The following is a 26634-nucleotide window of genomic DNA, read 5'->3' as shown; positions in this document are numbered from 1 at the left end:
TTTCTGAGACAAGGGGGAGGCATTTTGTCAGCTCCAGCATGGATCTTAGCAACAGCTTTGCAAATGTATCACCGACAAATTATGTCGGGGAACCATCCAGTTAGAGTTCCGGGCAGATGCTGTCGGTTGACCGGTGGTCCATGCAAGAAATGTCAAAATGCCCTTAAAAATGCAAAAATGAACCCGACCACTGAAACCCAAACCCTGCCGATCCCATGGGCTTTGTATCAAACCACATGCGGATGCTCCAGACGTCTGCCGTGTCTCTTCAAGGAGACAGGTAGAGGTGGCAGGGCGCGGCTTTAGGGGACAGATGCACCGTCAGCTCATCCGAGGTAAGCGACCTATTGGCAGCTGCTTCCACACACGAGTGGGAACCATGAGACACACCAGCGCCTGGAAAATATTTCTGTTTCTGTTTAGAGCCCGGGAATATGATTTGACATCACCTCATGGCTTTTCCAGCTGCTCGTGTTTTTTATGAGGGTTATAACAAGCTGGATGTGTAATTAGCAAGATAGATTTATCGTCTGCCGTTACGTTGTAAAGAATATAAAAATGGTGTTGGTGGTGCAGAAATCTCTTGCCGAGGAGGAATGCCGTTAATATGTCTAGCAGTGCCTGCGGGAAATCCGGCATGCGTTTTTGGAGTGTGCACAGCTTAGGTAAAGGATGGCAGAGTCCAGAGCTGCTGAAAGCACCAGAGCAGACTTGGCAGCTAGTGCAAAAAAGCAGGGCTTTCCCAAAGGGGCTGCAGTAGTGAGTTGCCCACCCAGGCTGGGTGTTCTATGGTTTTTAACCGCCCCAATAAAGCCACCGGCCCCCCAAGAACCATTCCTTCACTCTTCTTACCCTTTGAGAAGTTCCACGGCTTCGTGCAACAATTCAGTTCCCACGGATTGCGTAGGGCTTTGTAATCCAGGCTAAGATTTTTGTGTCTGTGTCTCACTACCACTCTTTAAACCAAGTTACAGGCTCGTTCAAGACAGGGACAAAGCCCAGAGCTCTGTTCTGGGCCCCATGGCACCTGGTCCATGTCACTTATCACCAGCCAGCTCTCTCCAATCCCATCACCTAATCCCAGCCACCTTCCCCTCCAGCTGTCTGGTCTCCACTCTTGCCCTTTCCAGCCCCCTACAGAGGGGTCATCCTAAAATACAAGCCTGGTCTGTCTTCTACGGAAAAATCGTCAGTGGCTTCCCCGTTGACAAACCCTAAGCCCAGCCTCCAAGGCCCTTCATGAGCTGGCTCCTGCCCTACTCTCCAGCCCTGTTTTCTCTTACTTGTCCTGAGTTGCTTTTTGTCCTTGGAACCTGCCACCATCTCTCCCATCTCTTCCGAGTTTTTCCCAGAAGCAGAGCCTGAGACCAGGAGTGAGTGCTGGTAGTTTAGTTGGGCGGTGACCCCAGGAAGCACGAGGTACAGAGTGGGGAGGTGAGGCAGGGAAGGGAAGGCAGCCGGTACAGGGTACGTAGATAGCTATGGCTGCAGGCACCTGTGACTCAGAACCACCAGGGACCTCTGGGCTACTCTGGAACACACCTCAGAATTGACTCCCCCAAGGAGCAAGGGTGCTGGGATATTTATCTACACATTCCCTTCCATCGTGGGTTGAGGGCTTTTTCTGGGGGGGTTATTTCCCTGTCCTGGCCTGTCCCATGAAAACCCTAGGGCAGGGAATCACAGGTCCTAACAGGAGGAAGCCTCTGCATGTTGAGAGGACACAGAAGAGGGGCACACTGGAAGCTTCTGCTATAATCTAGAATGTTCTAGAAAGTTCAGGTATTAGGTTAAATCATACTTATCTTTCAGTTCCCATTTCCAAGGTAGCTTCCTCCAAGAGGACTTTCCTAACCACTCCCACCCCCATTTAAATTGCATCTCTCCCCATAACTCTATTTTTCATTTATATTATAATTATGCACTTACTTTCTGTCTCCTTCTAAGCTATATGTGCCCTGAGGACAGAGACCACGAACATTTTTTATCAACCCAACTAAGCACAGTGCATGGACCAGATTGCTCAACACATATTTGTTGGGAAAATGAATCAGGATGACCCTCTAGAATGAAAGCAACATGACGACAGGCACTTTTTTTTTTCCATTTTGTTCATTGCTTTGTCCCCAGAGCATAGAACAGTGCCCCCCACCTAGTAGGCATTGAATAAATATTTGGTGAATGAAGGTAGGTAGGGTAGAAAATAGTATCAAAACAAAAAATTCCTGACTAGGGGCCACCTGCCAAATTCTGCCTGCAGACATTTGTGTTTGGCCCCTAGAGTGTTTGAAAAAATGTGAATTTGTCGCCAACATTTAAAAAATCAGGAGATTGCACAGACCAAAACAATTGGCGATTTCCAAGTCTTCTTGAAAAATTAGAAAACCTAGCAATCCTGCATTCCCATGTGGCAGCAATCAGCAGGGGCTGAGTAGCAGCTGCCCAGTTAGCGGGGGTGTACACTCTCCAGCCCCTCCACAGCCCCACCTGGCCTGTTTAGGGGACCCTCCTGACCCCATTGGCCTCTGAGTTTCAACATCCATCCTAGAATTACAGAACCACTGAAGGTCAGAGCTGGAAGGACCTGGGAGACCATCACATCAATTAGTCTCCATGGTACAGTAGGAGAAACTGAGGCCCAGAGAGAGTGAGGTCATCCAGGAGATAATGAGAGGTAGACCTCAGGTGCATTTGCCTCTCTGGGTGTTCCCAGGATGTCCAGGGAGAGCTAAGATGAGATACTCTTGGAGCCCCCAGGTCTCCAGTGCCATCATTATTCCTCTTCTAGAATTTTCTACTTCTCCAGCTCTTTTAAGTGAGGAATGAGGTTGGTTGGTTGGTTGGTTTTCCTAAATCGAGCCACCCTAAGAGAGACCCAAACTAACCATGGCTTAACCAAGATAGAGGTTTATTCCTCTCACCCTGTAGTCCAGGCATAAGCAGTTCAGGCTGGTAAGGCTGCTACCCAGTACCGGGGATGGAGACCCCCTTCCATCTTGTTCTTTACCATTCCTGGAGCATTGCCCTCGTTGGCAAGATGAAACGTAGCTCACCCCCATGTCTGCATTCTGGCCAGTAAGAAGGGGAAGCAGGAAAAAGAGAGTCCACCTCTCTCTTTTTCATTTTTATTTTTTTTCCCTCTCTTTGGAGGGCCAGATCCAGAAGTTGCACAGATGGTTTCTGCTCACGTGCCATTGGCTGGAATGTGATCACATGGCTACCTTTGGCTGCAAAGGAGTCTGGGAAATGTAGTCTAGTCATGTGCTCTATTAAAATTCAGGGATTCTATTATTCTGAGAGGGAGAAAGGAAGAAGGGATATTAGAGGACAGCTAGCATTTTCTAGCACAAAGTACCATTAGTAAGAGGAAGAACAATGAAAGAGAAAATTATTGAGGAAAAATAAACTTCGTTCTGTTCAAGACACCTAGAGGACAACTGTATTTGTGGGTCTGAAGCTCCAAAGAGAGGTCTGGGCTACAGCTATAAACTTGGAAGACAGAGGAGAGGAGAGGACATAGAGGAGTGTAAGCCCCATTCTACAGACAGAATAACTGAGACACAGGGAGGTTATGTAGTCAGGTTCATAATGGAACTTAAATTCATGGCCTTGACTTTTGGCCCACATCTCTTTCTCTTTGTGCTCTTCCAATAGCTGCAGCCACATGGAACCCATTATTAATAGCTGGTATCAAGTGGGACTCTCAGCTTGAAGCACAGAGTGTTTAAGCTACAAAGGGAATTTATTAGATGACAGTAATTGGAAAAACCCAGAGGTAATGGGATTCAGCCTGGGCCGGATCCAGAAGCTCAAGCAGTGTTCTTAGGGCTTTTGGTCTTTCTTCATCCCTCAGCTGACTTTTTCCATGTGGCAACTCCTTCTCTGGCAACTCCTTCTCAGAAATCCCAACTGAAAAAGAAGGCCTACTTCCCAAATTCCAGCACAGCTCCCAGGCTTGAACCTCATTGGCTCAAACTGGGTCAAATGCCCATCCATACATCAAACTCTGTGGCTCTGTGTAGCCAGCCTAGATCAAGAGCCTGGCATGGAGGGAGCAGAGGAGCAGGTCAGCTCCATCCCAACCAGATGGATGGAGCTGGGGAGGGATGGTACCCCAGAGAAAACTGAAGTGCTCTTTCCAGAAGATGGTGAGTATCCTGGAGTGAGGAGTGTGTCCAAAGTGGGCTCTGAAGGTCATGACCCTCTGTACATCTACACCAAGGACTCTCTGCTTATGGCCATTGTGTTAAGCACTGTACAGGAAGCAGAAATCGTATCAGTTGTGGTCCCAGCCGAAGGAGCGACTCACTGTTTACTTAGGGAAATAAGACCAACAGAGCTAAAATGATTAAGAAATGATTCAAAAACAGACTGTTTGACTTTTAAAACAGAAACTGGGCCCTTTTCCTCTTCCCAGTCAGGGCATGTGCTGCTCAAGGCTGTCATCTCTCCACTTCCTTTCCATCTCTTCCTACCCAGTGCTCAAAACCAGAGCATCCCTTTGGTAGCTGTACCTCCCCACATCTTGTGGATCCATTAGAGGTTCCCTGGAGAGCCAGAGACGCCAGTGATTGCCGGCCGCCTCTTTCCTAACCTCTCCTCCCACCCCGCCTCCCTGCAGTCCCTGAACTCTGTTTTTTCCAGCTGGGATTAGACAAAAGGCTCCTGGTGGTCAGGAGCCTTTGCCTATGGCCAGGAAGGGCTCATAAGGGGAACTGATCAGCAGTCTTCCTGGGTTCACAGTGGGTCAGCCCTGACTCCTCCTTTAGTGCCCTGCCTTCCAGGCAGCTCAGTACCAATTGGAAGCTCAACTCAAGGCCCGGTTGTGTGTGTGTGTGTGTGTGTGTGTGTGTGTGTGTGTGTGTTTTAGTAACAGCTTTATTGAGAAATAACCCACATACCATAAATCTACCATTTCACTGTGTACAATTCATTAGTTTTTCGTGTATTCAGAGTTGTGCAACCATCACCAGCATCTAATTTTAGAACATTTTCATCACCCCAGAAAGAAACCCCATACCCATTAGTAATCATTCCCCATTTCCTCCAGCACCGCCCACCCCAGCCCCTGGCAACCACTAATCTACTTCCCGTCTCTCTAGATTTGCCTCTTCTGGACAGTTCTTACAAATGGAATCACACAATATGTGGTCTTTTGTGACTGGCTTCTTTCACTTAGTATAATGTTTTTGAAATTCATCTATGTTATAGCATGTACCAATACTTCTTTTTTATTGTTGCATAATTTTACAGTGTGTGAATATGCTACATTTTGCCTATCCATTCATCGGTTGATGGACAGTTGGGTTTTCAGCTTTTATGAATAAAGCTGCTGTGAACACTTATGTACAAGGTTTGCATAGACGTATGTTTCCAGTTCACTAGGGTATATGCCTAGGATTGGAATCGCTGGGTTATATGGCAACTCTATGTTTCACCTTTTGAGAAATTGCCGGACTCTTTTCCACAGTAGTTGCACCATTTTGCATTCCCATAAACAAAGGATAAGGGTTCCAGTTTCTCCACATCCTCACCAACACTTGTTATCATCTGTCTTTTTGGTTATAGTCCTCTTAGTGGATGTGAAGTGATGTCTTGTGGTTTTGGTTTACATTCCTCTGACTAATTATGTTGACAAATGACTAATGATATTTCCACGTACTTATTGGCCATTTGTAGTATCTTCTTTAGAGAAATACCTATTAAATCGTTTATTGGTTTTTTTAATAGAAGTATAGTTGATTTACAATATTGTGTTATTTTCTGGTGTACAGCAAAGTGATTCAGTTATATATATATATATATATGTATGTATGTATGTATACATATATATAATTTTTCATTTTTTTCCATTAGTTTATTACAAGATATTGAATACAGTTCCCTATGCTATATAGTAGGACCTTGTTGTTTATCTATTTTGTATATAGTAGTTTGTATCTGCTAATCCCAAACTCCTAATTTATCCCAAGGGGGAAAGGTGCTAATCCCACCTTTCCCCTTTGGTAATCATAAGTTTGTTTTCTATGTCTGAGAGTCTGTTCCTGTTTTGTAAATAAGTTCATTTGTATTTTAGATTCCACATATAAGTGATATCAGATGATATTTATCTTTTCTCTGTCTGCCTTACTTCACTTAGTATGATAATTTCTAAGTCCATCCATGTTGCTGCAAATGACATTATTTCATTCATTTTTATGGCTGAGTAGTATTCCGTTGTGTGTGTGTGCATACACATTCTATATCTTCTTTATCTTTTCACCTGTCGATGGACCCTTTGCCTGTTTTTAATTGGTTTATTTGTCTTTTATTTTTGAGTTGTAAGAGTTCTTTATATATTCTGGGTAACAGTCCATTATCGGATATGTGATTTGCAAATATTTTCTCCCATTCTGTGAGTGGTCTTTTCCCCTTATTGATGATGTCCTTTGAAGTATATGAAGTATTGCAGGGTGAAAGGGGTTGAAATTAAATTTTTTAAAAGGTGGCCAGGGAAGAAGCCCTCATGGGGAAGCTGAATTTTGAATAAAGACTTAAAAGGAAGTGGAGGGGGCTTCCCTGGTGGCGCAGTGGTTGAGAGTCCGCCTGCCGATGCAGGGGACACAGGTTCGTGCCCCGGTCCGGGAAGATCTCACATGCCACGGAGCAGCTAGGCCCATGAGCCATGGCCGCTGCGCGTGTGCATCCGGAGCCTGAGCTCCGCAACGGGAGAGGCCACAACAGTGAGAAGCCCGCATACCAAAAAAAATAAAAAAATAATGGCAAAAAATTAAAACAACTTAACATTCAACAAAAATGGGAATTGTTCATAACAATTGTAGAAGCACATAGAGTAGAAAACTATAAACTGTTATTGAAACAGTGAGACATAACTAGTTTTAAAAAAAAAAAAGGAAAAAAAGGAAGTGGAGGAACAGATATCTAGTAGAAGAGCAAGAGGGAACAGCAAGTGGAAAGGCCCTGAGGCAGAAGTTTGATGGATTTGAGGGACAACAAAGATGCTAGCATGGTTGGAGCACAAGTCAAGTAGAACTCAACTAGCTTTTACTCTGAAGTGGGAACCATGAGATTTGTTGTTTATATTTCTAAAGAATCCCTCTTGCTGCTCCCCAGGAAAGGAAGCTATTGGGTGGCAAGGCTGGAAGCAGGGAGACCTGTGAGGGGGCTACTGCAACAGTCCAGTCCTATAATGGTTTTTTGGACCGGGGGGATGAGATGAGGAAGATGAGAAGTGCAGCAGCCTGGATATATTTTGAAGGCAGAACCAACCGCAGATAAAGAATGAAAAGTGATTCCTTATTCTCGCTCCCTGGGCTCCAGAGATGTCTTCCTTAATTTCTGTCCATGGTCTCCCTCTGAAGGGACCTGATCTCTTCTCCCTCTATTGCCAACTAACAAATTCCTCTTGAAAAAATTCTCCCCTTTTTTTTGGTGCATTCACTATATACCAAGTACTCCACTGTGAACGGTTTTTTTTTGTTTTTTTTTTTTGAGTTGCACCTCAAGTGCCAACGTTGAGTTATTCACATTGTTTGTCCACGCAGGCCTCTTTCTTGTATCACGTGGGTACAAACGTATGTTTCTTTGTAGACCCATTTGGACTCTTCCTCCTCCCCTCCCCATAATTGATTGTGTAGCTTTTTGTTTACTTTCCTGTAAAATACGTATTCTTGTGTGCATTTATGTCTTCTGTCTGTAAATGAAATTTAAATACCCCTTGTTTCTCACTTTTCTCCCTCTGCACTGTGGCCCTAGGTCCTTCCACGTTGCCCTATGTCCAGCTCCATTGCTCTAACTCAGTGGTCCTCAACTGGAGGTGATTTTGCTTCCCAAGCAACATTTGGCAACATCAAGCATTTTTGGTTGTCATGACTTGGAGTTTGCTCCTAGCATCTAGTGAATAGAGGCCAGCGATACCGCTAAACATCCTGTAATGCACAGGACAGTCCCCACAACAGAGAATTATCTAGCTCCAAGTGTCCATAGTGCTGTGGGTGAGAAACCCTATATCCACCTGCTGCTCTGAATCCCAGGGTCCCATGTCTTCCTTATGCCCCCTTCCTCCAGGGAGGACACCCAAGCTCCCCCCAGCTCCCCACCAGCACAGACAATGCTGTGACGAGCATCCTTTATGAACTGCTCTGAGCTTTATACCACAAACCTATAGGGTATGACTGCTCCTATTATACCCATCTCTGGAAAACTGAGGCTCAGAGAGGTAGCGTAATTCAGCCAAGGTCACCTACCTTGAAAGAGATGAAAGCCAGGAGGTGGCCCACTGCTCATAACCGTGTATCTGAACTGCATCCCCAGTGATCCATGTGAATGTCCTCAGGGTGAAAATTAAAAGCCATTGGCGTGAACTCTTCTGCTTGACTGAGCTCCAAGAGCACACAGACTGATGTCTTCATAGCTTCATGTGCCTGGCACATCCACTTGGTAAATATTTGTTGAATAAATAAATAGCTCGTGGGTAGGGAGTTTTCAGCCTGTGTGGTTACAAGCACTGCAGAAATGAGATTCCAAGGTGCCTGCCCTGCAGGGAACAAATAATCACACACGTGACAAGATAGGGGCCTGTCCGTGTCTCTCCGGGGCCAAGATGCTGGGTGCCAGCCTGGCCTGACCTAACCCAGAGCTGGGCCCACAGCAGGGGCTCAGCAGAGGCTGTGGAGTGTTGAGCAAGTAGCTCCTCCAGGCAGGCTTGGAGTCAGAGACCCTTTGGCCTGTGGGGGACCTGCAATGGAGCCAGGTGATCCTTGATGCCTACCCGAGCAGGATCCAATCCAGGGTTTCCCTCTAGGTCACCCCTTTAAAAGGGCCAGGCTCTGCTCAATCTGAAAAAGTAAGGGGTTTCAAACTGGCAAGGCCAACTCTGGCTTGAAGACAGGCTGATCTCCTGGCATGTCCTTAAGTTCCGAATTCACTGCCAATATTTTAAAATCTAGGTATTTTACCTAAATACCTGGATATCTCACTTCTCTTGGAAAATAGGAAGATCTGGCAACACCAGGCCTGAGTTTTCAAAGAGTGGAGACCCTTTGACAGGACATGCTCCCTGGGGCTCACCTCTGCCCCCCTCACTCCCTGGAGTCACACATCCTCCCTGGGCTGTGGGTTATGGATCCGTGGTGCCTCCTTCACCGCCGCACCCCGCCCCCCGCCAGTGGCATTTACATTTGTGACCTGCCAATGCCAGGCTGTGCCCAGCATAGGTGGGATATGTGGGGCGGAGGTTACCGGTCCCCATGCCCTCCGGGTCCTCCGCGTAGACTGCGGGACACAGGCATCCCTGGTTCCCTCCACCCAGCTTCCAAGCTTTGTCAGGTGGTTCAAAAACCATACCATACTCCCCACAAAGCACAGGCTAACTTACTTCCTAAAGATCATCTGTCTTGGGGATCCATTATCAAGGCTGGGAATTCTGCTCACTAAATGTGGTTTAAATCCTATCACTTCCCCTCCTCCAACAAATAAAAGAGAAGCCATACTATTATCCAGCGCCCCTTCCTGAGGAAGGTCTCTCCAGCCTTCCAACTAGATCAAAACGCCCTGTCACGATGACTCATGGAGGGCTTGCCATAATACACTTGCAAGTATTCATTTCTTGATGTGATTATTTGATGATAGGATAACATCGTCATTATCATCGTTAAATGGCTGGGACTGAACTTCCATTGGAGCAGATGCTGTTAATGCCTCACCTTTATCCCTGCAGCCCTCCCCATTCCCACAGACATGATGGTTTCCTCTGCAAGTACCTGTGACAATCTGGGGTGCAGTCTCCCAGGTGTCCGCAGAGGGAGAGAGCCCGCAGCAGCAGCCTGCTCATTGACCTGCCCCTGTTTATTTCCTTCCCTTCCCCCCTCACTTCCATACTCGGTCACCAGTGCTTCCTGGGGTCACCTTCCCAGATAAACTGCTTGCACCTGAATCCCAGGCTCAGGGTCTGCATCACAGGGGAGACCCAAACTAAGGCATTAAGGATGCCTGAATGTTCAGACATCCTCACGATGGGTTCTTACAGGAACTGAAACTCCACATTGCCAGATCCCTGTGGTAATGTAACCCTCCTGGTCCCTCGAAGTGTGGTTCAGGGACAGGCATCATCAGGGAGCTGTTAGAAATGCAGAGTCGGGACTTCCCTGGTGATCCAGTGGTAAAGAATCCACCTTTCAATGCAAGGGACGCAGGTTCGATCCCTGGTCGGGGAACTAAGATCCCACGTGCCACGGGGCAACTAAGCCTGTGCGCCACAACTACTGAGCTCGTGTGCCGCAACTACAGAGCCCACGTGCCCTGGAGCCCACGCGCCACAACAAAAGATCCTGCGTGCCTCAATGACCCGACGCAGACGGAAAAAAAAAAAATGCAGGGTCTCGGGTCCCAGCCCAGATGTACTGAACCAGAATGGACATTTAAACTCAGCACCTTCACACATTAGTCTGTGAGGCAAGATGTAAGCCATGAATTCACCTGGTGACGACTCTTCTCGTGGATCCTGCCAGCCTCTTTGTGTATCTAGAAGAGACTGGGCAGAGAGAGCCTGGCTAGATTTTGGCGCTACACGTCTCCCCCTGGGGCTCCCCTGCCCTCTCCGACCAGCCACAGTCCTCCCCCATCCCTCAGCGGGTGTAATTACGTGATTCCGGCTCAGATTCCGGAATCCAATACCCAGCACAGTGCCATCAGGATTCAATCAGATCCAGTTGGCGAGACGCAGCTTGGCCTGTCCGTTACTGCTTTACAAACTGAGAAGAAATAAAATCCCTGGTTTTATGACCCAGCAGTTAAAAACTATTTGTAGGAGTTGCTAAGGTTCAAATCAAAAGTGCCCTCCCTGGAGGACGATTAGTTAATTCAGAGGACCACAGATCCTTTGCTTTCTTTTTCCCCCTTCTACCTTGAGATGTGACTCTAATTCATTTCTGCCTTTCAGACATCTAGAGCTCTCCATCCTTTGACAAACACAAGCCAAAGTGCTTAAGGACATCTGTTTATTTTATTTCTTTAATGAGAAAACCTTCCAATTTCTCCAGGCTCAGCTGTGTTTATTTACATTGTGTTAACCATGTGAGGCCAGCACCTTGGACGTTTAAAGGCCTGGCCGGGGCCCTCGCAGCGGCCTCCAGCTCTGAAATGGAGTCAGCCCTGCCCAAGGAAAACAGAGTCCTTGGAACTCTATAAAGTAGATTTTCAAAATAAATACTGCCTAATTCACTCGGTAGATGTGGATTAAGTCAAGATGAATACAATTTGGAAAGGATTTTCTGAGGAAGTCGGAGATTTCTTTCCCCCACTGGGGGTTAAACCTTGTATTTAAATCTCCATCCCCACCTCCCCCCGTCCCCCCCCACCACCGCTCTCTTTTCAGTTAAGTAAAAGGTATTTAGTCTTTGTGGCTAATAAAGAAATGATGACTTTGATTGGCCTTCTCAAGCAATGATTATTTTCTTTGTAGGACCAGGGGTGGCGACTTAACCAGTCACTGTATTCCATCCAGTAAGGGCAAGACGTGAACATCTGCCGTTGTCATTCTGGCGGGGGTGGATGAGGAAGAGATTGGAAATGCTTTCAAAGATGTCCTAGAGGTGAATGACAGTTGGAGGGGCCGTGGGCAGGGGAGTGGTACCCTTTGTAGATTTAATCCCCTGTAATAGTTCTTCCCTGAGCCACTGGGCCTCCATGCCAAGTGCCCCTGCTCATGTATTTTAGAGCATTAAAGGATTACTTCCAACATAAAATATATTTCAGAGATGGTTTGGGGTTGTCAGAAAAGCGCTCATTAGCAGAGACTTTCTTTGAAGCCCCGTGCTCTTGGCTGCTTGGAGAGAGACCATTTCTACTTAGGTGGAGGGTTTCTGAGCTAGTTAAGACTCCTGAGTACTCCTCATCTTCCGCCCCCAAATTTAACAAACGCGACTGCTTCCCCAGACTACTTAGGCCAACTTTTTTTTCTCTAGCCCCACCTTTCAACGAATGCTGGAGGGCATCTGAAAAAAAAAAAAAAAGATGATAATAAGAGGGATTCAAATCTCCTGTGCAAAACCTACAACAAATTGTCGGTTGGGTTAGAATGAGAAGCTCTTTTGTCCGCTGTAAATATAGGGGGTGTTGCTCACAATGATAAGTGGTGGGAAAAAAATCCCGGGCACCTTGCGAACCTAAATAATGGGAACAATTTTCCTTTACACTTAACTAGCAGGTTGAGAAGCCGTCTCCCCCAGCAGCCCCACCTGCACTTTTTTACGGTGTTTACTTCCCAACAATAGGGCTCCTGAGCTGTCCAAAGATCACTGGAATTCCCGTGAGCCTTTGGTGATGAGGGTGTCACTCGGTGAGTGGCAGGAAGGTATCAAGGCGGTTGTATGGGGGGTTGACTTTGACAGGGAAATAAGAGGTTCCCCGCACCGTGCCTGCTTCCCACAATTCCTCTGTGAATTAGTGAACTTGTGGGCCCTTCCGATGGCAGAGAGGGGAAAGCGCTGATGCAAGTTCCCCAACAGGGCCTAATTCAAAGAGAAATATGCAGTTTAAGAATCTCTTTGGAAATGTCCATCAATGGTTGAATGGATAAGCACATCCTAGGATATTCGTACAATGGAATATTTTCAGCCATAAAAAGGAATGGAGTACTTAATACATGCTCGGTGTGGACAGTCCCCAAAAACATTATGCTAAGGGGAAAGAAGCCAGGCACAAAAGGTCATACACTGTATGATTCCATTTACATGAAGTATCCAGAGTAGGTAAATCCACAGAGAGGCAGGATACAGACTGGTCATTACCAGGGGCCGGAGGGGAGGGAGAATGGGGAGCAACTTCTTCGTGGGTGTGGGGTTTCTTTTGGGGGTGATGGAAATATTTTGGAACTAAATAGAGGTTTACCCATCTGTAAAGTTGGAATAACAGTTCCTGCCCCACTGACCTCAAAAGACCAGCCTGGGAATCATATAATGTTTCCCTAAGGGCACTGTAGGTGCTGTTAAAGGAACACAAACTGCCTGGAGCTGGTAAATGGTGAACATTTTTTACTTGAAAAATGAGGGTGTTTTTTTAAATACTCTTTTTATCCGGTTTTGGTGTCTGGGTAATAATGGCCTCAAAAAATGAGATGGGAAGCGTTGCCTCCTCTTCTGTTTTCTGGAAGAGATTGTGGTGAATTGGTGCTATTCTTCTTGAGATGTTTGGTAGAATTCTCCAGTGAAACCATGTAGACCTGGAGATTTCGTTTTTCAGGAGGTTTTTAACTATGATTTCAGTTTCTTTAATAGTTACAGCTATTTCACCCTGCGTGGGTTTTGGTAGTTTGTAGTTTTTGAGTAATTTGTCCATTTCATTCATTGTCGAATTTAGGTGTCTGGAGTAAAAAAAATAAATAAAAATAAGTACTTCACATTTACGGTGAATTTCAGTTTCTAGCATATCATAACCCATACGCAGAAGCCTTTGATTATAGGGATAAAAAGTGTCAATCTCTCCCTGTGTGCGTGGCACTGGGTCAGGAGTCACCTGCTTGGTCCTCGAGACAAACCTACAAGGTAGATGTGGGGATCCCCATTGTACCCAGGACACGGAGGCCCTGCCCAAGACTACCAACCTAGTAACTTAATGGCAGAAAACGGATCAGACCCAAAACTCCAAAGGGCATTGGAAGCCGCTCTGCCACCGAGCAGACCACAGCCAATCACAAGGCCCCCAAGTTCCATGCGTAGCTTTCAAACCTGCAGTCCAACTCCAGTTCCTTCCTATGCCCGATTTCCCCCTGTTGGGGAGGGGAGGTCTGCAGGCTACACCTGACTCTCAAACATATTTTTTGGTTACATTTTTGAAATTAGCTGCCAGCATTTAAAGTGGCTAGTTTTTTTTAATTTATTTTATTGAGGTATAGTTGATCTACAATGTTGTGTTAATTTCTTCTGTACAGCAAAGTGATTCACTTATATATATATATTTTCATATTCTTTTCCATTATGGTTTATTACGGGATAGTGAATATAGTTCCCTGTGCTATACAGTAGGACCTTGTTGTTTATCCATCCTATATGTAATAGTTTGCATCTGCCGACCCCAAACTCCCAGTCCATCCCTCCCCCACCCCCCTACCCCCGTTTGGCAACCACAAGTCTGTTCTCTATTTCTGTGAGTCTGTTTCTGTTTTGTAGGTAAATTCATTTGTGTCATATTTTAGATCCCACATGTAAGTGATATCATGTGGTGTTTGTCTTTCTCTGTCTGACTCACTTAGTATGATAATCTCTAGGTCCATCCATGTTGTTGCAAATGGCGCTATTTCATTCTTTTTTATGGCTGAGTAATATCCCATTGTATATACGTACCACATCTTCTTTATCCATTCATCTGTCGACGGACATTTAGGTTGTTTCCATGTCTTGGCTATTGTAAATTGTGCTGCTATGAACACAGTGGTGCATGTATCTTTTCAAATTATAGTTTTTTCCAGATATATGCCCAGGACTAGGATTGCTGGATTTTTTGTTTTCTGAGGAACCTCCATACTGTTTTCCATCGTGGCTGCACCAATTTACATTCCCACCAACAGCATAGGAGGGTTCCCTTTCTCCACACCCTCTCCAGCATTTGTTATTTGTAGGCTTTATAATGATGGCCGTTCTTACCGGTGTGAGGTGGTACCTCATTGTACTTTCGATTTGCATTTCTCTAATCATTAACAATGATGAGCATCTTTTCATGTGCCTATTGGCCACCTGTATGTCCTCTTTGGAGAAATGTCTGTTTAGGTCTTCTGCCCATTTTTTGATTGGGTTATTTGTCTTTTTGTTACTGAGTTGTATGAGCTGTTTGTATATTTTGGAAACTAAGCCCTTGTCAGTTGCATCATTTGCAAATATTTTCTCCCAGTTCGTAGGTTGTCTTTTCATTTTGTTTATGGTTCCCTTTGCTGTGCAAAAGCTTGTAAGTTTGATTAGGACCCATCAAATGGGGAGATTTTAGATAAGCCACAAGGATATATTGTATAGCACAGCGAATTATAGTCAATATCATGTAATAATCTTTAATGGAGAATAATCTGTAAAAATATTGAATCACTATGCTGTACACCTGAAACTAATATAATATTATAAATCAACAATACTTTAAATGAATAAATAAATTTTTTAAATTGGGAGATTTTACACAGAAATTCAGGCTTCTGGGTTCTCTTGAAAAATCAGAAGATCTGGCCATGCAGCACCCAGAACCCCAAATGTCACCACTTGGCTGGAGCTGCATAGCAGCTGCTTCCTTTCAGTGGGGTCGGTGGCCACCAGTTTTCCACAATCCCCACCACTCCCTATTGCCTCCCTAACACTAAGGCCAAATGCCAGCTGTTGTTTGCTATCTCACTTGCACTATTGTCTTTCTGTAAGAAGAGTTGTACCCAGAGTTGGAAAATCAAAGATCAACAAGGTGTATGTTTCACTTGCACCATTTCAGTTCAGTGAGCTGCTTAGTCTCTACAAGTCTTGTTGTCTCTCGTGCCTCATCCACAGAATAAAGTCCAAACTCTCTGGGCTGGCTTCCAGACCCTTCATGACCTACTTCCTTCCATTCTGTCCTGCCTCACCTCTCAGACTCTCAGCTTTCTATTTCAGGCTACACAGCCTTACGGCTGCACCAGCAGACTCCCCCACATCCAGACCTTTATCCGTGCTGTTCCCTCTGCCAGGAGTGCTTTCCTCACTCGCCAACCATTTGCCCAGCTAATGCTAACTCAGCATTCAGGTCTTATCTTAGACATCTCTGCCTCTGGGAAGCTCTCCTTGACTACACTGGGTTAAGTGTCCCTCCTGTGTGCTCCCTTAGCACCCTATACTATTTGTCACTAATTATTTTATCATCTACTTTTTTGTGTCTCTCCCTAACTCGACTCCAGCACCTCAGATGCAGGGACTGACTGTGTCTTAGTTCTCTCCACTTCTCTGCTTCCCAGCACAGCCCATTCTGTGTGCCCTGTAATTAGTTGTCAACTTAATTTTCTTTCTGTTAAAACCCAACGCAAGCTGATTTAAGCAGAAAAATGAATTTATTGGCATTTATAACCAAAAGTGCAGGGGCGCGGCTGAATCCTGGGGCTCAAACAGTGTCAGTAGAAGCCAGTCTCTCTGCATCTCTTTGCTCTGCTTCCATTGGGTTGGCTTCATTCCTTTCACATGTCATGGCAAAAATTCCCCCAAGCAGCACAAGACCTACATCCTGCCAGCTCGGTGACCCCAGCGAAAACAGAATAACGTTTTCCCAGTAGTTGCAACCGAGTGCCAGACGAAGCTCTCCGTGGCCTATAGCTAGAACCAGTCACTCAAAGGTGGGGGTAGGTGGGACCGGCTCCCTCGGAACTACACAGACAGGGAGTGATGCAGTTCCACCTAAAACACTCAGGAAATGCTGCTATCAGCAGGTGCATGGATGCTGGGCAGACAAGAACAGCAGACACTCACTTCCACGTGTATGTTTTAAGCCATATGAGGGCCAAGAACCTGCATGGTCTTACCCAGCACATAGTAGGTGCTCAGTAAACACTTGAAGTTGACATCAAATCTGGCCCAGTTACCAGGGTCCATGCCCTTAGATGTGGCTCTAGAGGGTCTGGCCCATTGCCTCTATGCCCTCATCTCCTAGGACTCCTCCCCTCCCTCACTCCACCCCAGCCACACTGGCCTCCTCAGTGGTACTCAGCCCTGCCAGACACATGCCGACCTCAGGGCCTTTGAACACCTGGTTCCCTCTGTCTGAAATGTTCCTCCTCACACATGGCTTCCCCCCTCGTCTCCTGAAGATGCCACCTTCTCAGCAATGACCTCCCTGACCATCCTGTGGAGCTGCAGTACCTCCCACAGAGCCCACACAACACAAATCCTTTGCTATATTTTTTCCCATTAGTCTTTATCACCTCCTGGCAGGGCACAGCTGTGCAGAATGCACTTTGCTCAACTCTAGGAAGCGGCACTTTCATGGCGGTGTTTGTGAATGATGCCCCTGGGTTGTGCAGTGCACAGCCATACACAGCAGCTTGTGCGGCCATACAGCAGCCCTGCCATCAGACATACCGCAAATCTTGCCTTATTCATCCGTTTATGGCTGCTTTGCTTGCTGCTGTATCCCAGTGCCTGGAACAGTGCCTGGCACATAGAAGACACTCAGTAAATATTTGTTGGATGGATGGATGAATTTATGCCCTCCTCAGCCATGCTGCGCCTTGACAGCTAAGTTGGGGAGTGAGAGAAGAGGAGTCCTGTGTCCTGATGGATGCCTGTGAGAACATGACCCTTGGGACTGAAAGAAGCCCCATCCAGTCCTTCTTGGCTCCTCCAGCTGACAGTACGTTGAGTGCTCTGTCACCATTTAAGAGGAAATTGATTTTGCTACTCAAAAGAATTGTTTGTTCTCTCCTACCCACCTCCCATTCTTTAGGTTTTCTGTTGGAGGAGGGGGGTGATAGGACACTTAGCTCTGTTCATCATACCATACACTGTCGGTGTTTGTAAATTGTTTAGCCTTTCTGCAGACTGAAATCATGCCTGTGTGGGCTCATGCCAAACACCCTTGCTTTCCTGATATTCAACACAAAGAAGCCTGTGGACTGAGAGATGATGATGGTCCAGGCAGTCAGAGTTGCATCCTTGAGGGCTGAGTGGCATCGGGAGGAAAGGATGAGATTGGAGCAGACCATCCTGGAGACAAGTCCCAGTCCTGTTACTTAATAGATTAGGGATTCGCGGAGTCAGACGTATCTGTAAAACGGGTACAGTAACAATACCTGCCTCACTGGGTTTTGGTTGGACATGATGACACAGTGCCATGAAGGCAGCCCAAGAGATCCGTTTTGGATATAAATCAGGTCTCTTCATTGTCCTTGCTTGAAACTGTTCCCTGGTTTCGAGGCTCGCTTTGAACAAAGTTCAGACTCCTCCCGGTGACCTAGAATCCCCCAAATTATCTGATTCTCCTGCCTGGCTCTCTCCTCCTTCTCCCACGTACTTTCTCTGCTCACTCCACACTGGCCTTCTGTCTACTCCTCAAACACGCAAAGCTTGTTCCTGCCTCAGGACCTTTGCACTGGCTGTTCCTTCTACCAAATCACCTCACGGCTGGCTCCTTTGTCTCGTTTAGACCTTTGCTCAGATGTTGCCTTCTCAGACGGACCTTCCCTGACCACCCCATCTCTAGCAGCCCTCCCCAAAACACATAGACACAGACATATTTGGTCTCTCTCTCCCCCTCTAGCGCATCTTCAGGTTTCCTTTTCTTCAAAACACTTGTCACGATTCAAAATGAAATGTCTCCGTTTTTCATGCCCTTCCCTCTCCACTAGAATGTAAGCTCCATGTAGCAAGGGACTTTCAGCGTCTGAGACATATCACAGTAGGAGACATTGTAACAGTGGTCTAGAGTAGGAGTCAGCAAACTGCACCCTAACCATGGGCCAAATTGGCACACAGCCGTGCTCGTTCATTTACATATTGTCTACGGCTGCTTTCACTCTCCAGCAGCAAAGTTGAGTAGTCGTGACAGAGACCGTATGGGCCACTGAGCCTAAAATATTTACTATCTGGCCCTTTATAGAAAAGTTCGCCCACCTCTGGTCTAGAACATGGGCTCTGGAGCTAGACAGCTCAGGTTCAAAGCCTGCTCTACTCCCTAGCCACGTGACCTCAGGCAAGTCACTTTTCCTCCTTGTGCCTCAGTCCCTGCTTCTGTAGTGTGGGTGCAATAGCAATAATACTTACTACATGGGGTCACTGGGGGAATATTAAAAGAGTTAATATATGTGGAGCGCTTAGAACTGTGCCTCCTATGTAGTGAACGGTTTTTGTAGAGTAAATGAATAATAAATATAATCATAAATAATAATGAATGAATGAATGTCTTTCAAAGAACTGCATCTTTAGAAGCGTGTTGCTGGTTGGATAAGAATGTCCTCTCTCTGGAAGGTATGGTGAAGTATCACTACCACTACGAATAGTAATAACAGTAATAATAATAATAGTAAGCAGAGGACTCGCAGCATTGATGAGGACATGTCCGTTGCTGGACAGAAGCAGGAGACACTTTGCTGGGTGGTGTCCAGCCCTGTTCTAAGCACTTGCTGTGAACGTCCAAAAATGCGCTGGTCTCCCATGCCGTCAAATGCCCCTTGGTCCTGAATGGTGGCTCACGTTAGGGTGATCATCTCTTCTGGGTCGTCTGGAACTTTCCCAGTTTTCACACTCAAAGTGCCAAGTCCCAGGAACCTCCTCAGTTCAGTCACATCAGGACAGTTGGTCCCCCTAATACATGTTCGCAGCTCCATTTATCTTAGCTGTTTATTTTTTGGCCTTTAAATTTACGTCCTAGGAAAATGCTTTTAAAGCCGCCAGACACCTCCGGCTGAAAGAACATTTTTCAAAGGATAAAAAAAAAAATCTAGGAGGCTGCGTAGTTGTGTAAAACTTCAAAAGACGACCCAGTTTAGACACCTTTGTTTATTCTCTTCCATTTGACTGTGATTTTATCATTTGTAGTCAGTTTGATTCTTTTGTAATTCGGTGATGATGGGATTTATCCTACAGTTTTTTTGGTGAAGTGCTTGTGAGTACAAATAGACCCGTTTGCTGAGCTTAGAAGATCCTTTCTATTTTCTGTGTTCTCCTCTGAAACTGCCAAAGAAGCCAGGTGTTTTTTTTTTTTAACTTTACTGTTTAAACATGTGAATCAACCTATTTTTTCTTTACCACCATCATTTTCTTGTCTTCCTCTTTCAAACAAGCTAATCTGTTTTCCAGGAGTTTCCAAGTAATTAAACCCAATTAAAACCATTAAATTCTTTCTTTTAATGACAACTTTATTATTAAAAGCCAACCACAAGGAGGAGATTTAACTGGCAAAGCCCTCCATTGTGTGTTAATCCCTCCCTAACCTCTGGCTGACACTTGCAAGAGATAAACCCCACAGAATAGTGAGCCTGGTTTAATGAAGAGCTTTAATTAATACTTTTCTTCCTTGTGGCAGAGTAATTATTTGTTCAGCTTGTAAACAGCTACTTGGCTGTGATTTTTTAAAGGCCCAGTTGGCTTCTATGGTGTGATGGCTTTGATTGGTTTTGTGTGTTTGCGTGTTTTTTGTTTTTTGTTTTTCTTTAAAAGAGAAGGGGAGAGGTCTCCATTCCAGAGTAGGTACAGAAGTGCATTGTCCCGAAGTTGGGGGCATCAGGGTAATCTACACAGGAGAAAAGCCAGGCAAACGCAGGTGGGAAGCTGCCTATATTTGTGAACCGTCTCCAAAGCGGGCAAGGCCGCCCTTTGCAGCAGAAGTCTGCAAGCCCAGACAGGGTCCCCCCAAGACACAAGCCTGGCTTGTGGCGGTCTGGGTGCTGAAATGAGGAGGAAAAGGCCGGGATCACAAAATGCCAAACCGAGCTTCGGCTCCGCGTCTCCCCTGATCTCCCCTTCGGGTGGCACCTGAGAAAGGGACAGCCCAGTGCAAGTGCTGGGTGTGGCCAGTGAGGCCCCAGAGAAGCCATTCTGTGAGTAAGGATGACAGACCCACCAGGCGTGCTTGCTGCCAGCCAGACGTCCATCTAAAGAGCTTTACGTACATCAGCTCACTTACTCTCCCCGTAACTTTAGGAGGTAGATGCTATGGTTACCCACATGTACAGGCCAGGAAATGGGCACAGCGACTTCTAGCAGTCACTCACCTTCTAGTAAGAAGGACAGAGCCCGAGTTTGTAGACGGGTGTCTGGCTGCGGTGGTGGTTCTGAACAACTGGGTCACACTGCCCTTTGAGACAGAAGTACAGCACCTTCCGCTCAGCTGGTTGCGAGATTTTGATTTTTTTTTTTTTTTTTTTTTTTAGCCCGTCACTGATTTAGAAAGCTAGTTTCATTAATAAGGTTGCCCGCTCTAGAATTACAAAGTTGATTGACTAACACTAAGAACCAACCCTTTCATTATTTTTAGAGGATTTAGAGCAGCGGGTCTCTACTTGGGGCTACTTTGGCCTCCCGGGCGCTTGTCTGGAGACATTTTTAGTTGTCACAACCCGGGTGAGGGGTGCTGCTGGCATCTAATGGGTAGAGGCCAGGGATGTCGCTTAATACCCTACAGTGGACAGTACAGCCCCAGCAAAGAGCGACGTGGCTCAAAATGTCAACAGTGCCGCGGCTGACCAAGCCTGATTTATAGAAAGCTCCAGTTTTTCATTCTAGAGACATTCTGTAAACACACAAAAGCAATGTTCGTGCACCCACCTATCAGACTCCTAAAGAACTAAGCCAAGCTTTTTCTTTTAAAGTAATTAAGAGTTCCCTGGTGGCCTAGTGGTGTGGATTTGGCGCTTTCACTGCTGTGGCCTGGGTTCAATCCCTGGTCAGGGAACTGAGATCCCGCAAGCCATGCAGCTCGGCCAAAAAAAAAAAAAAAGAAAGTAATTCATTAAGTAATTCTGTTAGTGAATTTGACTATTAACCATGCCACCAGTTTTTCAGAAACACATCTAAGGAGCTGAGTTCTCACCCGACTATTAGCCATTGATGAACTTGCGAGGGTATAAATATTTGAAGACCACATCCCAAATTCCCAAACATCTACCTCTGCTCATTATATACATTTCCCTAAGAAAATGCCTTATGAGGAGCACAAAGTAGTGTCAACTAATTTCATCATCCAAGACGCTTTGAGCTGAGAGAAGTGTTTGGAAATCTCCGGATGCCTCTTTGGAGGCACCAAGACTTGCCTCCCCCTGGGAGCACTCAGAGATGCCTTTGGAGCAGGAAAGATAAGCAAACAGTCCGGGAGGACTTACACCTGGGGCTGGATACACTTAGAGACTAGAAGTGGGTTTAACGCATAGGATGTCAGAATACAGGCCTCTCAGAGGAGAGTCTGTGGTCTGCCCCCTTCTCATCTTGAAAGACCTACCGTGGCATTCCCCCTGAGACCCCCCTGAACAGGGTGAAAGAGACTACCCCTGGAAGCAGCCGATCTTTGATCCCTGTGAGAACAAGATAGTATTCAAATAGAGTTATGGTTTTTGTTGTTTGTTTTTTTCTGAAAATTACTTTTGCAAGCATTGCATTTGATAACATTAATGGATCTAGAGAGGCCCTGAAGTTGGTTACCAGTAACCAAGTGTGGTTACTTCCCACAACTCACCCCCTTTTTTTTTTTTTTGCGGCACGCGGGCCTCACACTGCTGTGGCCTCTCCCGCTGCGGAGCACAGGCTCCGAACACGCAGGCTCAGCGGCCATGGCTCACGGGCCCAGCGGCCATGGCTCACGGGATCCTCCCGGACTGGGACACGAACCTGTGTCCCCTGCATCGGCAGGCGGACTCTCAACCACTGCGCCGCCAGGGAAGCCCAACTCACCCCTTTTTAACACATACGATGACATCCTAAAAAGTTATGGGTTACTATAAGTCGGGAGTAGGGTGGTGGGGGCAAGGCTGGGGAACCAAGGAAGGGTTCAGAGCCCTTCGAGCTGGCGGAAGTGAGCTGATTTCCAATTTCAGCCAAAGTGTCTGGTTCCCAAAGAACCATTCCTGGCTTGGGGGGCAGGGAGGGGGGCAGCTGAGAAGTGAGGGATTTACTGGGTAACTTTGCTTTTCCATATCAAGACCAGGAAATGAGAGGCACAAATGCTCAGAGGCAATAAGGGGAGATCCTTCCCAAGCCCGTGGCCTCTCCTTTTATCCACTCAGAAGCCCAGCAGTTATTAGAAAGGAAAGCCAGCCTGAGACCTGAGAAAAGAATCAGGGCTGAGTTTTGCATGGCAGCTGCCTGCCATTTTTCTCAACTTTGGAAGTGTAATTTAATTAAATGGATCCTTCATTTCATTAAAAGTAGACCTCAGCAAGTTTTTTGGTTTGCTTTTTTTTTTTTTTTTTAAATAAATTTATTTATTTATTTTTGGCAGTGTTGGTTCATCGTTTCTGTGCGAGGGCTTTCTCTAGTTGCGGTGAGCGGGGTCCACTCTTCATCGCGGTGCGCGGTGCGCAGGCCTTTCACTGTCTCGGCCTCTCTTGTTGCGGAGCACAGGCTCCAGACGCGCAGGCTCAGTAGTTGTGGCTCACGGGCCCAGTTGCTCCGCGGCATGTGGGATCTTCCCAGACCAGGGCTCGAACCCATGTTCCCTGCATTGGCAGGCAGGTTCTCAACCATGAGCGCCACCAGGGAGGCCCCTGGTTTGCTTTTTTTTAATTTATTTATTTTATTTATTTATTTTTGGCTGCCTTGGGTCTTCGTTGCTGCGCGCGGGCTTTCTCTAGTTGCGGAGAGCGCGAGCTACTCTTCATTGCAGTGCGCAGGCTTCTCACTGCAGTGGCTTCTTTTGTTGCAGAGCACGGGCTCTAGGCGCATGGGCTTCAGTAGTTATGGCACGCAGGGTCAATAGTTGTGGCTCACAGGCTCCATAGTTGTGGCTCACAGGCTCTAGAGCACAGGCTCAGTAGTTGTGGTGCACAGGCTTAGTTGCTCCGAGACATGTAGGATCTTCCCAGACCAGGGATGGAACCCACGTCCCCTGCATTGGCAGGCGGATTCTTAACCACTGCGCCACCAGGGAAGTCCCCCCAACAGTTTTAAATCAGGCATTTACCAAAAAAAAAAATTCTGGTGGTAATCTGCCTTAAGCTTCTTTTCCCTAATAAAGTACTTTATGTCATTAGTTCCTGCAAAGTCATATTTCATGAGTAAATGGGTAAGATTTTGGTTTCTTAGGTAGCCCTGGGATAAATCCCAGCTCTGTCACTTATTAGCAGTGTGACCCTGGACAAGTCACCTCATTGCTTTGAATCTTGCTGAATCTGTAAAAGAGGGAAAAGATATTTTGAGGAGGAGGTGCGGTAATATACATAAAGCTTACACATGCTTATATATTCATTTTTTTAAACGCTTAACTGAGCATCTGCTAAGTACTGGGCTGTGTTCCATGTCCAAGGGACATAGCAATAGCTCTCATAGAGCTTCCCTTCTGATTGAGAGAGAAGCACCAAAAATCGTAAGATTATTACAGATAATGATAAATGCTATTAAAAACTGTAACAGTGTAATGAGATATAGCTTGAGTAGAGGGTCAGCATCCAGGTTACGTGAAGTGGAATGGTCAGAGAAGGTCTTTCTAGTATTGAAAGTGGGAACTGAATGTTTCAAAGGAGCCAGCCATGAAAGCGTCTGGGGAAAGGGAATTCCAGGCAGCGGGTACAGCAAGTGCAGAGGCCCTGAGGCAGTATCAAGTTTGGCAAGCTCAAGGAGCAGACATGTGCGTTGGAGTGGAAAAGTGAAGGATATTGGCTTTATTCAGAGGGCCTGGGGATGCTAGTGGGTTTTAAATGAGGAGGGACAGCTCTGATTTTTGTCTTAAAAGGAGCAATCTGGCTGCCATGTAGACAACAGCTTTGCAGGTGAAGGGAAGCTAGCTGTTTTTGTATGTAGCCCAGCACACAGATGTGCTTGTTTCCATCCTCAGTGATGATCTAAAGGCCCCTTGGGAATAAAGTAAAGACATGACTTGCAGTCTAGGCTCAGATAATTAGAAACGGGTTTTTTACAAGGGTCCAGCAAGAGATATGAAAGTTACATGGGATGCGGGACAATTTTTCATTTTTAATGACTGTCCTACCTCCCTGGCACCCTCTAGTGTGTGTTTTCCAACACCACCAAGCAGTTAACTCAATTCTGACTCTATCTTCCTGAAGACAGCAGCACAGGTTAATCCCCCTAGTTAAGGGCTCAGTCCGGCAAGACAGCCCCCACTTCAGATGCCAATTGCAAGTCCAGATTGTCACCTGTGCCTCTGACCGACTGGCTATAAATTGGAGGTTCTCATGACCCCCTCCTTAGGTTCATTTGCTAGAGCTCATACAACTCAGAGAAACATTTACTTACACGGACTGACTAGTTTATTACAGAGGATATTATGAAGGATACAGAAGAACAGCCAGACAAAGAAGTACATAAGGCAGGGTCCCAGAGGGGTCCCCAGCACAGGAGCACCCACATGAAACTGGGGTGCCACCCCCCAGCATGTGGATACATTCGCGACCCCGGAAGCTCTCCGAATCCATCTTTTGGGGTTTTATGGAGAACTTCATTACATAAGCATGATTGATGAAATCATTAGCCATTGGTGACTGAACTCAATCTCCAGCCTCTTTCACCTCCCTAGAGGGAGACCAGGGGGCGGGGCTGAAAGTTCCAACCGTCTAATCACATGCTTGGTTTCCCTGGCAACCAGTCCCGTACTTAGCACTTTTTAAAAGTCACCGTATTAACGTAAACTCTGATGTTGAAAGGGGCTTGTTATGAATAACAAAAGACACTTCTTTTAGTTTTATCACTTTTTTTTTTAAGTCGAAGTATGGTTGAGTTACAATGTTGTATTAGTTTCAGGTGTACAACATAGTGATTCAATATATATATATATATATATATATATATATATTTTTTTTTTTTTTTTGCGGTACGCGGGCCTCTCACCGCTGTGGCCTCTCCCGTTGCGGAGCACAGGCTCCCGAAGCGCAGGCTCAGCGGCCATGGCTCACGGGCCCAGCCGCTGCGCGGCATGTAGGATCCTCCCGGACCGGGGCACGAACCCGTGTCCCCTGCATCGGCAGGCGGACTCTCAACCACTGCGCCACCAGGGAAGCCCGGTGATTCAATATTTTTGTAGATTACAGCCAAAGTTATTATCCTACTATTGACTGTATCCCCTGTGCTGTGTCCACTACATGCTTGTGACTTATTTTATAACTGGCAGCTTGTACCTCTTGATCCCCTTCACCTGTTTCACCCATGTCCCGCCCCACCACCCCTCTGGCTACCACTGGTTTGTTCTCTGCATCTATGAGTCTGTTTCTGTGTTGTTATGTTTGTTCATTTGTTTTATCATTTTGATTCCACATATAAGTAAAAACATACAGTATTTGTCTTTCTCAGTCTAGCTTATTTCACTAAGCAAAATATCCTCCAGGTCCATTCATATTGTTGAAAGTGGCAAGATTTCAAATTTTTTATGGCTGAGTAATAGTCCAGTGTGTGTGTGTGTGTGTGTGTGTGTGTGTGTGTGTGTGTGTGTGTGTGTGTGTGTATCTGTATCCATTCAACACATCTTTATCCATTCAACTGCCGACGGGCACTTAGCCTGCTGCCATATCTTGGCTGTTAGAAATTCTGAGGGCTTTAGTAGTAGTTCTGTACCACAAACAGGGACAAAAACCAAATATATATTTTCTTTTTTTTTTTTTTTGCGGTACGCGGGCCTCTCACCGTTGTGGCCTCTCCCATTGCAGAGCACAGGCTCCGGAAGCGCAGGCTCAGCGGCCATGGCTCACGGGCCCAGCCGCTCCGCGGCACGCAGCATCCTCCCGGACCAGGGCACGAACCTGCGTCCCCTGCATCGGCAGGCAGACTCCCAACCACTGCGCCACCAGGGAAGCCCCAAATATATATTTTCTTATTATAAATCACAATATCAAACTGTCCCAAATACCACCTCCCCCCAATTATTATGACAAGCAAAAATGTCCCCCGAACTTCCAAACTACTCTCTAGAAGGAGGTGCCACCTTTGCTGAGAACCACTGCTTTAGAACATGGTATATGAGATCATGTACCCAAAAGAGCAGCATTCTGTG

The 26634-nt window shown here is 46.2% G+C and overlaps 1 protein-coding gene across 2 annotated transcripts in view; it reads left to right on the top strand.

Moving 5' to 3' along the window:
- The window catches only part of EYA2 (EYA transcriptional coactivator and phosphatase 2), a 256403-nt gene that overhangs the window by 183075 nt on the left and 46694 nt on the right, over nucleotides 1–26634 (top strand). The window lies entirely within an intron of this gene.

Source organism: Phocoena sinus, chromosome 15, assembly GCF_008692025.1.
Source record: "Phocoena sinus isolate mPhoSin1 chromosome 15, mPhoSin1.pri, whole genome shotgun sequence".
In the NCBI taxonomy this organism is placed as follows: Eukaryota; Metazoa; Chordata; class Mammalia; order Artiodactyla; family Phocoenidae; genus Phocoena; species Phocoena sinus.
Note: the sequence above shows the minus strand (reverse complement) of the source record. Positions and strands in the feature narration are given on the sequence as shown.